Here is a 15,919-nt window from a genome sequence, read left to right on the forward strand (position 1 = left end):
TTATGAGTCTTGTACCTATTTTTTCATTGTTACTCTAGGAGGTCAGGTCTATAGGTGATCTGAAACTGGATTAGGTGATTTCTTCCTCTTTTCGAAAATCAAATAAAACAAAACTTGGTACCATGTCAACGCTTTTCAAGTTTAAAATGGGTCTTGAACAATGACTCTTCAAATCATGAATCAATATTCATAATCCATGAAGGCATAATGAAGAGCAAGAAAAAGGTTTGTTGATGGAGTTCACCCCTCCTGGACTACAACTCTGGGCCTGTCAACATGACTAGACCATTCAGATATTCAGTATCAATGAAGTACATAAACATTTTCTGTAGGTCAATATGTGCCTATTACCCCTACAAGGTAATGTTCTCCTACAAAGAACTCTCACAACAGCAACAACTCAAAACATCTCCTACAAAGATGACATACTTCAACTGAAATGAGCTAAAAACATCATGTGAACCCTTCAATTCCACATTGAAGCACATAATCAAAACTTCATGTTAAGAGAAGTTAAACCTGAGCTGAACCTTATTGGTTACAATGCTGCAGTAGCCTTCTGGAAGTGAGAATACCCCTACAAGGTCTTCTCCATGCCCAAATACCTCCCAAAACTACTTCCAAACCCTGATTGATCCATACACCTTTAGTGTTAAACCTGAAAAAAATATCTTGTTGATGTACTCAAATCAGAAATTAGAGGATATCAATGGATTCACAACATCCAAAAACCCCTAAGTAGCCTCTTTCTTAGCTCAATTTGGATAAAAACTCAAAACATTATGAGCTCTAAGTTCATCCATGAACTTGACTGTTAATCATCCTAAAAATTCACCCTTCTGGCTAACTGTCCTACAAGTCTACCCCGAAAATCGCTAACAGAGTGAAAATTTGGCCCTTCGCTTATGCATTCTGTTGGATGCTTAATTTCCCCAGTGACCCTTGGAGACCGAAAAACAAGGTTGTATGGGCACATAAGGCCAAGGGTTAGACCTTAATGCCTGCCCCCACAGTTTAGGCCCCCCTAAAAGTTGGGTGAGTGGGTCATATGGTGCCATGAGGCTGTGGGTTAGGCTAACAGCATGCCCTTCATGCCAGGCTCCTTTTCCTCTGGCGCACAGGGTCACATGAGGTCCACGGGACTTGGGGTTGGCCACCACATCTTAGCGCCTTCCAGTAAGCACTTTTCACATCCGTCGAGAGTCATGTCAAAGGCCAAGTGACCATGGGTTCCCCCCCACTTTGGCACCTTCTGCCTATGCCCCACAACCTGCACATGTGGTCACATAAATTGTGGGGTGAACGAGGGCTAAGCCCTTTTCCTTCACCCAAACTATTAGTGCTTCTTAGGTATATGGCTTGGTCTTGTGTGGTATTGTGATGCTGCCAAGACCTTGGGCCAGGGATAATCCCTAGCTATTGGCTCCCTCATCTGTGGTCCCGTGGGCGTGGGGTGGTCGGGGGATAGGGCTTAGCCCTGGCCCCTTCCCCCAATGAACAATTGTGCAAAACATATATAGTACCTTTGCACTATAGTTAACAAGTAACATAGTGTGCCCTAGTGGTAAGGCTTGAAACTTATGGGCATGAAGTCTTGTGCTGGACTCCTGTGGGGCAGTTTGACCCTTGACCATAATATTTTGACTAACCATTGGGAGGCCATGTGGCTACCCACCACTGACCCACGTGACTTCGACCCATTGGACCACAAACCCACCAATCAACAACGAACAAAATTTGATCAAACTGGAGAGGACAAGTGACAACCTGCTATTGGCCCACACTGTACAGTCAGCCTGCCTAGTCACCTTTTGCAATCAACATATGGGCTGCACAATTAGCATACCTGCAAATTTTTTGTCTGTTTGGGAAAATGATCAAAACACTATATTGGGAGAATACAATATCAGTTTTGAGTGATTCAAGTTGCGTTAGATTCAGATTGGTGAGTTCTTCGCTTTGACACTAGTTTCAAGAAGTTCTTGGAAATTTCATTTTTGATCTTAAAATTGATCACCTTATCAACAGGGTACTAAAGGTAGTTCCAACCATTTCAATTTCATTGATCTCAACAAAACAATGTCGAAAGGTAATCTCTCAAATGAAAAAGTTTGTCCTCTTCATGGTTTAGTCAGAGGGTGAAATAAAAGTCATTGCAACCACCACAATCTTGGAAAAATGCATCGCTGCCCAACATAAGTAGGTGGACAATATTGTAGAGACATACAAAGATATCCTCACTCTACTTGTGTGATTACCTCTGCACACACTCAATTGACTTGATACATGTTCCTCCTATCCCTGGTGGGCCAATACATAGATGCTCTCTCTAAGAGAACGAGGAAATAAAACATCAGATTCATGAGCCCATCCAAAAGGGCCAGATTCACCAAACTCCTCACCTTTCGAGTGTCCAATTGTGTTGGTGTAGAAGAAGGATGAGACATGGAGACTTTGTATTGTCAGATTATAGAACACTAAACAAGTTAATTTTCAAGAACAGACACACAATACCCTAGATTGACGATCTTCTTAATTAGCTTAAGGGTGTCAAGCTCTTTAGTAAGATTGATATGAATTCAGGATACCACTAGGTTCCAATTGAACAAACTAATGTATGAAAGACTACCTTCAAATCTAAAAAATGTCTTTTTGAGTGGTTGGTCATGCCCTTTGGCTTAACTAATTCTCCAATTATGTTCATGGGGATGATGGATGATATCTTTTTGTTGTTCACAAATTTTTTTGTAGTTGTATATTTGGAAGGCGTCCTCATCTTCAACAAAACCTAGGTAGAACATTTGTAGAAAAATTATAAGGTCCTAAGCACCTTCCGACAATAGAAGTTGTATGCCAATAGAAATAAATGCTCATTGAACATGCAAAGAATTCAATATTTGAGGTACATTGTAGATTAACATAGGGTGCAATGTGGACCTAACTAAGATCCAAGTCATCCAAGAGTGGCTAACCCTAATGACTCTAATAGATCTCCATATCTTGTTGGGCCTTGATAACTTCTACCGAAGGTTTTTTTTTGGGTTCTCTCATATTTATTAGCCCTTAATTCAAGTGACCAAGGGTGGAGCTAAAGAAAAATTTTCTTATTATGAGTCACAACAGAAATCATTCAAGGATCTGAAACACCAATTTTTCCCTGCATTAGTCCCCGCCTTACCAAACCCGCATTAGTCATTTGAGATTGATACATCTATCTTCAAATATGCTATAAAGGTATTCCTCACTCAATAAGGACATCCAATGGCCTATCATAGTGAAACATTCTATGATATTGTTTAGAGATACCTCACATATGCAGGGAGATGTACTCCATCGTGCAAGCATGTCGATAGTGGAAGAATTATATTTTGGGAAAGGATACAATCATCAACACTAAATTCATACCATTTAAATTCATGCACGATGAATACATAAAAATTATTGGGGGGGGGGGGGTGTGGTGGGGATGAATCAATAATTGTATCTTTTAAATTGCCAAATTCAAATTATTTTAACAAGTTTTTATCTTATCTTTTGTAGTTAGTAGAGTTGTATATGTGTTTAGAATTTAAGAACGAGTTCAAAAGCATACACATAAGAAATAAATTAAACACATGTAGACACTAGACATAAGTGAAAACCCATAAAGAGAAAAATAATGAATTTTGGTTGTAGTGATGTGAAGGAAATATCCTACTCCCTCTTTTACATCAAATTTATGTAGGCTTCTACCTAAGACATGATTCTACCTCAAATATCTTCTACAAGTTACAACTTGTTGGGAATCTCCTACTTCCTCTTCTACAGGCTCCAACCTACTCTTTTCCAGGTTACTACCTAAAAGGAGACAAGAATACCCTAAGAAAATTACAGATTCAACTTCTTGGTTACCTAGTCTTTGTCTTTGTTCCGAGTTTTGTTTCTATCCTCTTTTCAACTGCTTATCTTCTTTGCTTCTTTTCCTCAATTTTTCTTCACTTCTACTCCTCTTTTTCTTTCTCTCCTTACCAAGCAATTCATGAAATTTTTCTCACATAATTCAATTCTCTAGCAACTCTATCACTAAAAAATGCATCTTTTTATATGCAAGGTTTGTTGATTGTTTGTATTCCATGTAAGAATTTGAAGTGAAATATTGCATCTTTGTATGCCAAGGCTCTTTGTGGTATACCTCTTAATTTATGAATTTGAAGATTGAGTCAAGACAAATGGAATTTGTAATATTAAAAAAAATTGGAATGATACAAGGTGGCAACAATGATTTCACTAATGGCTTAGAAATGTACATTTAGCACATATTATTGCACTATATTGTGCCTTATAGCATATGTAAACTTAACATATAGCATTTTGTAAATTGACAATATTCAATGTAAATGCCAATTTTTTCGTACCTTGTTCTCAAGTTATCATGTGCCATATATTTTCTTTGTTTCTAAAAGAATCAATAAATTTACTTCTTTTTTTTGGTATCCCAAAGGAACCCAACAATCCGCTTGACACGTAACTACTAGTAAACCTATAGGGATCTACAACCCGTCCTCCTCTGCATAAATTGCGTCAGAACCATGGGGATTTGAACCTTGGACCTCTCAATTTTCACAAATTTCACTTTACTTCGATCACCAATTGAGTTGACCCCCTAGGATGACTCAAAAAATTTACTTTATTTATAAAACAACCAACAAATTTAATTTGAAGCCATAGTATTGTTAGTATGATTAGCCTTACATGCCATTGTAATCAGTCATTGAATCACACAATAACTGGTTCTCCCAAGTGAATCGCCAATTGTTGTGGCCAGCAACAACCCCCCCCCCTTGTTCGTTTAAGTGTTATCCAAAATAGTAAATGAATGGGGACCCTTAGTTAAATTTTAAAGAAAAAAGCAAGAGTTTCCTTTCTTCAAAATAAGGTTACCATCGTAAGCTTAGAAAGGTCTTTTGAATATTTTTTAACCCAAGTCTATGATAAGGGAAATGTCTTTAAAGCCACGTAGCAAAAAGATAGGAAATGCCTCCATTTCTCTATAATATCGGTATGCGCAAGACTCTCGTGTTAAACATAATATCGCATCGCAATAAAGTAATACTCATAAGGAAAAACTTCAAGATTTACCGATCTGCGATAACGCCGATCGCAAGATCGCATATCGCAGAAATGAGCTAGCAAGATTCGGCAAACGTTAAACTTCTACGACCTGCGATGTTGCGATCGCTGCGATATTATGTTCGCGCGATCTGTGATGGTGCGATTTGCGATGGCGCGATCTGCGATGTTACATAAGCAAATCATAAGTCACTTCATCACGAATCTTTCGGGCACGCTATTCAAAGAAAAGCCACTTACCATAATCTGACTCAAGATCATGCGTTTTTAATGATAGTAAATGAATTAGTTGTCAGCTATTAAATGAAATGAGGACGCGTGCTTTTGTAAAGAATTACTTCACGTAAGGTGGCATATTTGATATATCTGTTCAATTTAAAACTCTCCCATCACCTTTCTTGATCAGTCATTTCCATTTCACTTGTAATCTACTGGAACGAAGAGCTAAGACGATTCAAAGCCAAACGCAGGAAGAAATGGGAAAGAAAAATAAAGCTCAAGGCTCTGAGGCGAAGGAAAGGACGAAGGAGATGGCGCCTTTGTATACAGACACAACCTGTAACAGAGACGTAGGGATATCGACATGGGAAAGCATGTAAAGGCTACTTGAAGAAGAAAATCCCAGAATAATGAAGGTTGATGCTGTCGCGGGCTCACAACGCTCTTTCGAGGCGTCCTTAGAGGAGCTAGCATGTTCATTTCTTCACCGGATAGTGGCAAGGCCCAAAATTCTACCGTTTACGGATATGATCAAGTGGATACTTGACAATGCAGAGATGAACAACAGACAATTCAAGGTTCAAGGACATGGGCTCATCGGATCATTCGCTGCGCAAGATTTAAAGCTTATGTATCATCTTCCTGAACCGCAGGCGACTTATAATGCACAATTCGGTAAGAAATTTGTGGCAGAGAACCCAAACCTAGCAGAGACCACCAAAGATTCGTCCAGAAAAGAGGAGCCGCTCAAAAAAGACAAAAACGGTATGTACAGCACTGGTTCCCTCACCTCTCCGTATTGTTTTGTTGCGGCCATGCTTTGTAGATTATTTGGGATGCCGGATATCAATAAGTTTTTGTCTGAATGGCTACCATTAATAGATGCTGCCACAAATGCCGATATTATGGATTGGGCTAAGATCTTTTCTGATAATCTATACACGGCTATTATCAATTACCGGTCTAAAAGATCCTTGTCTCAAAGGATCTATCCTCCTTTTTATCTGTCTGCTTATGTTATGGATTCTATTTGTTATGTGTCTAAATTTCCCATTATGGGTTGGAAATGGACTACCCATGACCCATTACCTATCCATGTTTATCATAAGGTGTTATGGGATTCTCAGTTCGTCCCACACTTCTACCAGATTTGTCACGGACTTATCTTACCCTTGTATAGAATGATGTATGATGAAGACCCCCCGAGGTGCTCACCCGAGGCACAGATAGACATCATCCCCATCGCAAGATGGTTCGGGGAAGAATGGTTCACCTATATTAGAGTGTTTGGAAGCACTGTACCTCCTCATGTCTTGCCTCTGTATATCCCCGATAAACTTTTGGCCTGGGAAATTGCTTATCAAACCTGTTCAGAAGGCGGGCTAACCAAAGACCTAAAAGACAAAAAGAAGGCCATATGGCCTCAGTTTCTTGTAGCTTGTGGGGCCTTTTCATTGTTCGATGTAGGACACGCTTTCACCGAAGTTGAGAATGTGACGTGTCTACAATTATTTAAATTCCCAGCAAGGCCATTTGACACAAATGATGTTGCCCAAGATTTCACTACGAACGTCAAAATAAAAGTATTCATTGGAAAGAAAGATTTGTTTGATGATTTGTTTCAGAGTAGAAGCTCACTCCAGGAAATTTTGCGGGAAGCTCGGTCGAAGTTGTCTCCAGATGACCTCCAAAGATTCGTGTTATATAGAGAAAGAAGGCTGGCCAGTGTTCCTCTAGAGAAGCTGCGACTGCCTGCCAGAGAACCAACTCCAAGCGTTAGCCTCAATGGAAACTCTAGCACTTCCAGATCTAAATCTAACACTGCTCAAGGAGTTCCTGAACATTCTAAAGGGTCTGGAAGCGACCAAGGAAAAAATGAAGAAACAGCTAAAGATACAGCTCAGTCAAGTGCAATGTCGCAACAATAAGTTATCGCCTCCCCGCCAAGAGATGTCCCCCCTCCTGTCATTGAAGTGCCACTCGGCACAACAGAACTGGACAAAGAATGTGAAACCTTCAATGAGTTGATCAATATTGAAGGGCAAGCCCCAAGAACACCTGTGAACAATACACAGGTAGTGCAAGAAGTGGTTTCGACCATAGTCAGTAGTGTCACAGAAACGGAGCATCCTATCGCTCCACCTTCTGAGCTTTTACTTAATGTAGAAGAAATTCCCCCACTGGACGTATTCTATAGTCCCCAACATAAAGCAGTTGTAAGGAGACAGAGGAAGAAGAGAAAACTAGAAAATACAATGTCACAAGATGCTAAACATTTGGACGTCTTATGGAAAGACCCCAATAATAACCCAACTGAAAATCTCACTAAGTTGTCTCAGATCGCAGGAGCATATGCTTCTGCAACTATTGACAAGGCATCGGAAGTTCAGCAACTGTTGAAAGAACAAGAAGATCAAATACAGCTACTACAACGACAGTTGCAACAAGCCAATGATAATATTGAAGCTTCCAAACAGCTCGAGAAGCTGCAGGAAGACTTTCAGCAGATGCAGATAGGCTATCAAAGAAGTCTAGACGAGAAAGGAAAGCAATTGCAAATTTTACAAGAAATGCATAAAGATGAGCCTAAGCTTGCAGAATTTATTTCAGAATCTATTGTCTTAAATGAGCAACTACTGCAGCAACAGGAAGAGTTGGGACGTAAAATATCACAGTGGAGTCACTATTGCGAGTTGAGCGATAAAATCACCAATCAAGTGGTAGACTTGTGGAGTGACTATGATCAGAGTGACAGACGAGTGACGGAATACTTAGCTTGGAAGGATGAAGATGAAGGGAAAAGAGCAAATGCACCCAGAATAAATGAGAATCATAAATAATTGCTCTTTAATAAATGGGACGATCAAATCAGGCAGGCGGAACAAGCAGCGGAGACAGCGGCCACACAAGCAAGCATTCTTATCGACTGTGTAAATGAGAATTTACACAGGGCCAATTTAATCGAAGAGACCACCCCGGGGTACCTACCAAATAAACTACGACTGGAAGCAGAATGGAAGCAGAAGGCACAGGAAAAGGGAAAAGCGATCCAAGCATTAAACAGGTTGAATTGGGAGTATTATTGGGCATACTTGGTCAAGCCATATAGTCAATGGATGACTGTGAAATGCATCATAAACGCGGCCGAAAAAGTAGTGCCAGCTCTCATAGATTCTGTTTTCGCAGCCCAGCTCAGTGCAGAAGTCAGCCAGCCGACTCTCCTCAAGCCCATGATGAACACTTGCAGCTTTAAAGACCAAGTTCAGAAGTAGCCTTATTTTAGAATGTTGTTTTTTCTTTTAAATTAGATTAGAAAAAGGACGGTCATTTGAAAACCACATCCTAAATTTTGTAAAAACACTATTATTAGAATTAGGTAGTAGTATTTTAACCCTTCTCATGCATTTGGAGAAAGGGTCTAGAAATTTGTCAAAAACTTGTCCTCGGAACATGCACTTCTGCACCCTCAGAGGAGGTTTTGATGAATGGATGGATCGAGATTTATTAATGTTTGCATTTTAATGTCTGCTACTAATGTTGCACTTTTGTACTCTTAGTAGATGTTAGAACAAGTAGAGATAAATCGTTTTTGCTTGAAGCTTATGAGTAGGATTAGTCATAAATGGTACTTTTATCTCTTGGCCATTTCTGCTTATATTCTTAAAGTGATATACAGTTTTCAGTTGTTTATATGTTACTGCATGAATGTATGAGTTACCATTTGGCACTTTTGTACGGTGGAGTCATTTATTTATGTTTGATATATGAATAACTTACTATGCGATATGCTGTTCACAACTGTTTTGCCTAACTTTTTATGCAAAGTGGTTTATCTTAATTGATTTCTATTCTTATGATAGCTGAATGATCTTTATTACCAGTTATTGTTTGAAATCTCTTTAGATCGCATAATAGAAGAAATTCACCCCGGGTTAGCGTAGATTAGATGTGTTGTTTCTCATTAGATTACAATAGCATAGAGTTAGTTTAGAAGTTTGAATTAAATTAGCTTTAAGTACTCTTAGATCAACATCATCCAACTCTACACACACACACACCCTTAAATTGGGAAACTGGTCCCATTATCCCCAGTCGGACCCGCTATACCAAATGGATAAGGAGCTGCCAACCAAGGTCCGGACCGGGTGGGTATCCCCCTTGTTGTCGACCCGATTTTCGGGGCTTCAACACCTCCCTATTTTTTTGTTCCTCCTTATTTATGCTTACCTCCCCCTTTGAAATCAATGGAAAGGGAGTTTGGTTGCAATGAAAATCAACAAGGACACTCCAATGTTTGCATAAATAGGGAAACCCATTGTTTTATCATTCATATGAAAAATTAATATTCATGGAAATCCATTTAAGAGTTAAGATCCATTTTGACTTCTTTTCTTTCGGCATGACAACCTCAACAACTCAACAAATCTGAATAAAGCTCGACAATTAACATTAGTATTAAATATCTCAATCTTTAAAAATGTTTCAAGTACAGGGAATTGTGAAACATATCACCAACAACTAGTTATGGTTGCAAAATTAGTCTATGACATTTATTTCATGATTCTAGTTACATACAAACCCATAACCAACAAACATTTGAATGTTGGTCCTCCATTGGATGTTTGAACTATGACCTCTGAAATAACCCTAGAGCATTCCAGTGTTCACATTTCTTGTGATAAAATATGATTTGTGCACATACAATATGCTATAGTTTACAAATAAGACCTACATACATACAACACCTTGAATACTTCTTTCAGTGACAATTTTTTTTGGCATTAATGATCATTGTCATATAATAGGTTCAACAATTTTACAACAACTATGGTATTTGCCTTATACATCTATCTTCTGGTATATCCATTCCCAAATATATTCACTAATTTTATGCTATCAGAGATTGAGTGGATATCATTTTGAAGGACCACCATTTTCATTCACCAGGGCATAGAGCTCCTCTTACTAGTACTTTATTTACACTAAATTTACAACCATGCAATTACTTGATTGAAGCTTGGATCTATGTAGACAACCACCTTGCCTATGCTTTGACCAGAGTGGTGATATTGATCCCAAAAATCTTTTCCTTGTGATCAATTAAAGAATTACATATTAAGCTTGCATTTAACCATGAAATTACAAGTGCATAAAATAAGAGGATGAGAAGAATAGCAAGTCACGCGTAGAAGACATAGGATTGATATCGGAGTTCATCCAGGAGGGACTACGTCTCTGGGCCCTGCTCGAATTAGTGGGGAGGCCTTGTTTTCATTAGATGGAAAAATAATGAAAGTACATCAAAAGTCAAAATGACGACCTTATACCTCCAAAATTGAAGAAGCCCAAAAATTGCAGATCTCTGATGGAGAAACAGACAACACCGTTGAGTTCGTGGCATCGAGAAATGCTGAAACCATATAAAATTTGTCGAAAACTGACAAAGTGAAAATCTGGCCCCCTAGAGAAATTGCTTAGATCATGGTTCCGGCCCCCTCTCTGCATTGCTCATGGTTCCACCTGCATAGAAATGCATGTCCGCTCTTGGCCTCCTCCTCGACGCTCAAATGAATGAAGGTTTAAATAAAAATGTGTTGGGCGGATTGTTCAACAAAGTTGTTGTAGTTGGATTGGTTTGAAAGTCGAATTATAAGGAGTTCGGGTGGTCAAACCCCAACCCCTCTATATTTAACACCAATTTTGTTTTGGTTTTGAAACCGCATTAATATGTTTGGGGGTCAGGTTTGCATTGGGTGACCCGCCCCTTAACCTCCGCTGACCACATCCGGATATTGTGGTTGGACATGGGGGGTTGTTTTGGTGCATTGTTGTATTAAGGCGTGGAGGCACCCGGGAGGCGGGCTGGCTAGGTTGGCTGGGCGGGTTCAAGCCCCGTTGCCTCCGGTGTAACAATTGTCGAGATTTAAGGTGGTGGGTGTGGGTCAGGTCCACCGGAGGTCGCCCGCCCAACCCCCAACATTGTTTTGGTTTATACATAAGTTGGGGTATGGTTGTTAGGGGGCCAACGAGGGTCATGGCCCATCAACCCAAATTCAAAATTTGTTTTTTTTTTATAATATAGCTGGCCTTTGGGGGGGTGGCGGGGTTGGTGGCCCGCCACCCCATAAAATATATATTTTTTGTTTTTATTTAACAGAGAGGCTCTTTTTGCAAATTCGGAAAATTGACCAAAGGAGTCAATTTAAGTAGGCCACAAATTCTCCCAGAATCTGCCTTAGGTTTGCTGGAATCTGGTGGCCGGATTTTGTCCAAATTGTTGCCTCCTTAAGCTTGTGAAGTCACCCAAGTCAACCTTGAACTTTGATTTCTCCTAACGTTCGCATACAGACTCGGTTTGATGAATCATTCACACCACTGCGATCACGATGACGAGATATTCAACATGAACCTAGTTTGAGCACAATCCAAACACATTGATTTTTGAGCCTTTGTATTGAAGTCACCTGTACTTTGACCTATATGATCCACCTAGATCATTCCTCCCCACTGAGGAGCTTTTGGACCCCAAAAGCATTTACACTTAGCACACTGTTTGTGTCCTTTTCAATCCACACTTTCAATCACCTGCACACGAAACTGGTATATCTTTTGCAATCATGCACACCACACATGACTTAACAACCCTTCCTTGCCAAGAGTTTATAGCACACACTCCTTGGCCAAGGATTACATAAAAAGTAATCAATACTTCCACTACTAATAAGGAAAGGCCAAAATATCATCGTTGCGTTTTGAAGTGATGGGAAACACACTATCACTTTTACATTTACTTGCAACGTATGATTTACAATGGTGGCCATAACAAGCTACTACCTCTAAAAAAACCAACTTAATAAAGCAGATGACCGTGAATGGGGTGGATTCATTTGTTGAACTTGTTCACCTTTCGGCTCCTCTAGTGATGTTTCCAGAGCATGGAGCATCGAACACGTGGTTTGTTGGTGTCCCTCTTTGTTGAAATGACTACAACGAATTTTTTTCTCCAAACTTTTGGGGCTGCCTTGGGGTGCTTTCCCCTAGTGATTTTCCGATACTTTTTCATGGAGCCCTCACTATCGTTGGACTATGAGGAAGGAGTTTCATCATCTGTCGTTGGCTGGTTACTAGCTATAATGAAGCTTTCTCCCATTCCTTTTTTGGTTTACCTGAGTCCTTCACGACACGACAATTCCTTGACTTTGATGGGGTTTACGATGCCTTGGCCTTTGATGTCGAGGTCCTTTCCCTTATACCCCATCTTCTTCAATAGTTTGGATCCAATCCCTATAGTATTTTTTTCAAAAGCAATGAATTCAGAGATTGAGTGGATATCATTTTGAAGGACCACCATTTTCATTCACCAGGGCATAGAGCTCCTCTTACTAGTACTTTATTTACACTAAATTTACAACCATGCAATTACTTTATTGAAGCTTGGATCTATGCAGACAACCACCTTGCCTATGCTTTGACCAGAGTGGTGATATTGATCCCAAAAATCTTTTCCTTGTGATCAATTAAAGAATTACATATTAAGCTTGCATTTAACCATGAAATTACAAGTGCATAAAAGAAGAGGAAGAGAAGAATAGCAAGTCACGCATAGAAGACATAGGATTGATATCGGAGTTCATCCAGGAGGGACTACGTCTCTGGGCCCTGCTCGAATTAGTGGGGAGGCCTTGTTTTCATTATATGGAAAAATAATGAAAGTACATCAAAAGTCAAAATGACGACCTTATACCTCCAAAATTGAAGAAGCCCAAAAATTGCAGATCTCTGATGGAGAAACAAACAACACCATTGAGTTCGTGGCATCGAGAAATGCTGAAACCATATAAAATTTGTCGAAAACTGACAAAGTGAAAATCTGGCCCCCTAGAGAAATTGCTTAGATCATGGTTCCGGCCCCCTCTCTGCATTGCTCATGGTTCCACCTGCATAGAAATGCGTGTCCACTCTTGGCCTCCTCCTAGACGCTCAAATGAATGAAGGTTTAAATAAAAATGTGTTGGGCGGATTGTTCAACAAAGCTGTTGTAGCTGGATTGGTTTGAAAGTCGAATTATAAGGAGTTCGGGTGGTCAAACCCCAACCCCTCTATATTTAACACCAATTTTGTTTTGGTTTTGAAACCGCATTAATATGTTTGGGGGTCGGGTTTGCATTGGGTGACCCGCCCCTTAACCTCCGCTGACCGCATCTGGATATTGTGGTTGGAAATGGGGGGTTGTTTTGGTGCGTTGTTGTATTAAGGCGTGGAGGCACCCGGGAGGCGGGCTGGCTAGGTTGGCTGGGCGGGTTCAAGCCCCGCTGCCTCCGGTGTAACAATTGTCGAGAGTTAAGGTGGTGGGTGTGGGCCGGGTCCACCGGAGGTGGCCCGCCCAACCCGCAACATTGTTTTGGGTTATAAATAAGTTGGGGTATGGTTGTTGGGGGGCCGATGGGGGTCATGGCCCATCAGCCCAAATTCAAAATTTGTTTTTTTTTTTATAATATAGATGGCCTTTGGGGGGGTGGCGGGGTTGGTGGCCTGCCACCCCATAAATTATATATTTTTTTGTTTTTATTTAACAGAGAGGCTCTTTTTGCAAATTCGAAAAATTGACCAAAGGAGTCAATTTAAGTAGACCACAAATTCTCCCAGAATCTGGCCTAGGTTTGCTGGAATCTGGTGGCCGGATTTTGTCCAAATTGTTGCCTCCTTAAGCTTGTGAAGTCACCCAAGTCAACCTTGAACTTTAATTGCTCCTAACGTTCGCATACAGACTCGGTTTGATGAATCGTTCACACCACCGCAATCACGACGACGAGATATTCAACATGAACCTAGTTCGAGCACAATCCAAACACTTTGATTTTTGAGCCTTTGTACTGAAGTCACCTGTACTTTGACCTGTACGATCCACCTAGATCATTCCTCCCCATTGAGGAGCTATTGGACCCCAAAAGCATTTACACTTAGCACACTGTTTGTGTCCTTTTCAATCCACACTTTCAATCACCTGCACACGAAACTGGTATATCTTTTGCAATCATGCACACCACACATGACTTAAGAACCCTTCCTTGCCAAGAGTTTATAGCACACACTCCTTGGCCAAGGATTACATAAAAAGTATGGGAAACACACTATCACTTTTACATTTACTAGCAACATATGATTTACAATGGTGGCCATAACAAGCTACTACCTCTAAAAAAACCAACTTAATAAAGCAGATGACCGTGAATGGGGTGGATTCATTTGTTGAACTTGTTCACCTTTCGGCTCCTCTAGTGATGTTTCCAGAGCATGGAGCATCGAACACGTGGTTTGTTGGTGTCCCTCTTTGTTGAAATGACTACAACGAATTTTTTTTCTCCAAACTTTCGGGGCTGCCTTGGGGTGCTTTCCCCTAGTGATTTTCAGATAATTTTTCATGGAGCCCTCACTATCGTTGGACTATGAGGAAGGAGTTTCATCATCTGTCGTTGGCTGGTTACTAGCTGTAATGGAGCTTTCTCCCCTTCCTTTTTTGGTGTACCTGAGTCCTTCATGACACGACAATTCCTCGACTTTGATGGGGTTTACGATGCCTTGGCCTTTGATGTCGAGGTCCTTTCCCTTATATCCCATCTTCTTCAATAGTTTGGATCCAATCCCTATAGTATTTTTTTCAAAAGCAATGAATTCATCATCATGAAAATCATATGAAATCGGAGAATCGCTTTTTACCTCCAGATAGCTATGTTGCCGCTTTTCCAAGGCCTCATCCTTGGCTTGCAATTGGCATAGTAATTTTTGTTTTTCTTCCCTTGCCTCCTTTAGAAGCCTCCTTAGCTCATCATTCTTTGCTTGGATGCAGTGGTTAATCTCCTCAAGTTCTTGGAGTCCTTCTGTGGGGAGTTCCCTTCTTGTTATGTCTGCTTAAATCCTTGATTCATTGCCAGAATCAGACCCCAAATCTATGGGTCCTCCTGCCGCGATCCCAAGGGCTGCAAACACCATTTCATCGTTGGAATCAGACCCCAAGTCAATGGGCCTACCTCGTACAAATCCTGAAGCTATGACCTTCTCTTCTTCCTCTCACTCGGAATCTTGGTTTTGCTGCACGGTGGTGATGACCTTTTGCTCCCCCTTTCTGTCATTCCTTTCAGGTCTCAGCTCATGGTGCATATTCCAGCAATTTTCTTTGTTATGCCCCTTTTTCTCACAATGTGTACAAGAGGGCTTTGCTCCCCTTCTCTTGGTTGTTATGGTTCTCTTTGGGTGGTCATCTCATCCATGTGTTCCCCTGTTTTCCAGATGAATGGCCTTTACACTGGCTGAGTCAATGGTAGTAGGTTCAAACAATAATAATGAATGTCTAATGTAACTATGTAATGATCCAATATACTTAGTTACTACTTCAGGTGAGTCAAGTGCAATGCCCAAATTAAGTGCTTGTTTTCTAAACTCCTCGGTAAAGCTTTGAACATCCTGACCTCTACCCTGCCTTAAGTATTGCCAATCCATTAAGGCTTTTTGCTTATAACCCAAGGGATAAAATTGTTCTTTTAATGCAGAAATGAAACTAGGCCATGAGGAAAGAAGATTACCCACACTCTTA

The sequence above is a fragment of the Pinus tabuliformis genome, chromosome X, assembly GCF_031772625.1.
Source record: "Pinus tabuliformis cultivar Carrire ecotype Pingquan chromosome X, CPIR1, whole genome shotgun sequence".
Classification (NCBI taxonomy): domain Eukaryota; kingdom Viridiplantae; phylum Streptophyta; class Pinopsida; order Pinales; family Pinaceae; genus Pinus; species Pinus tabuliformis.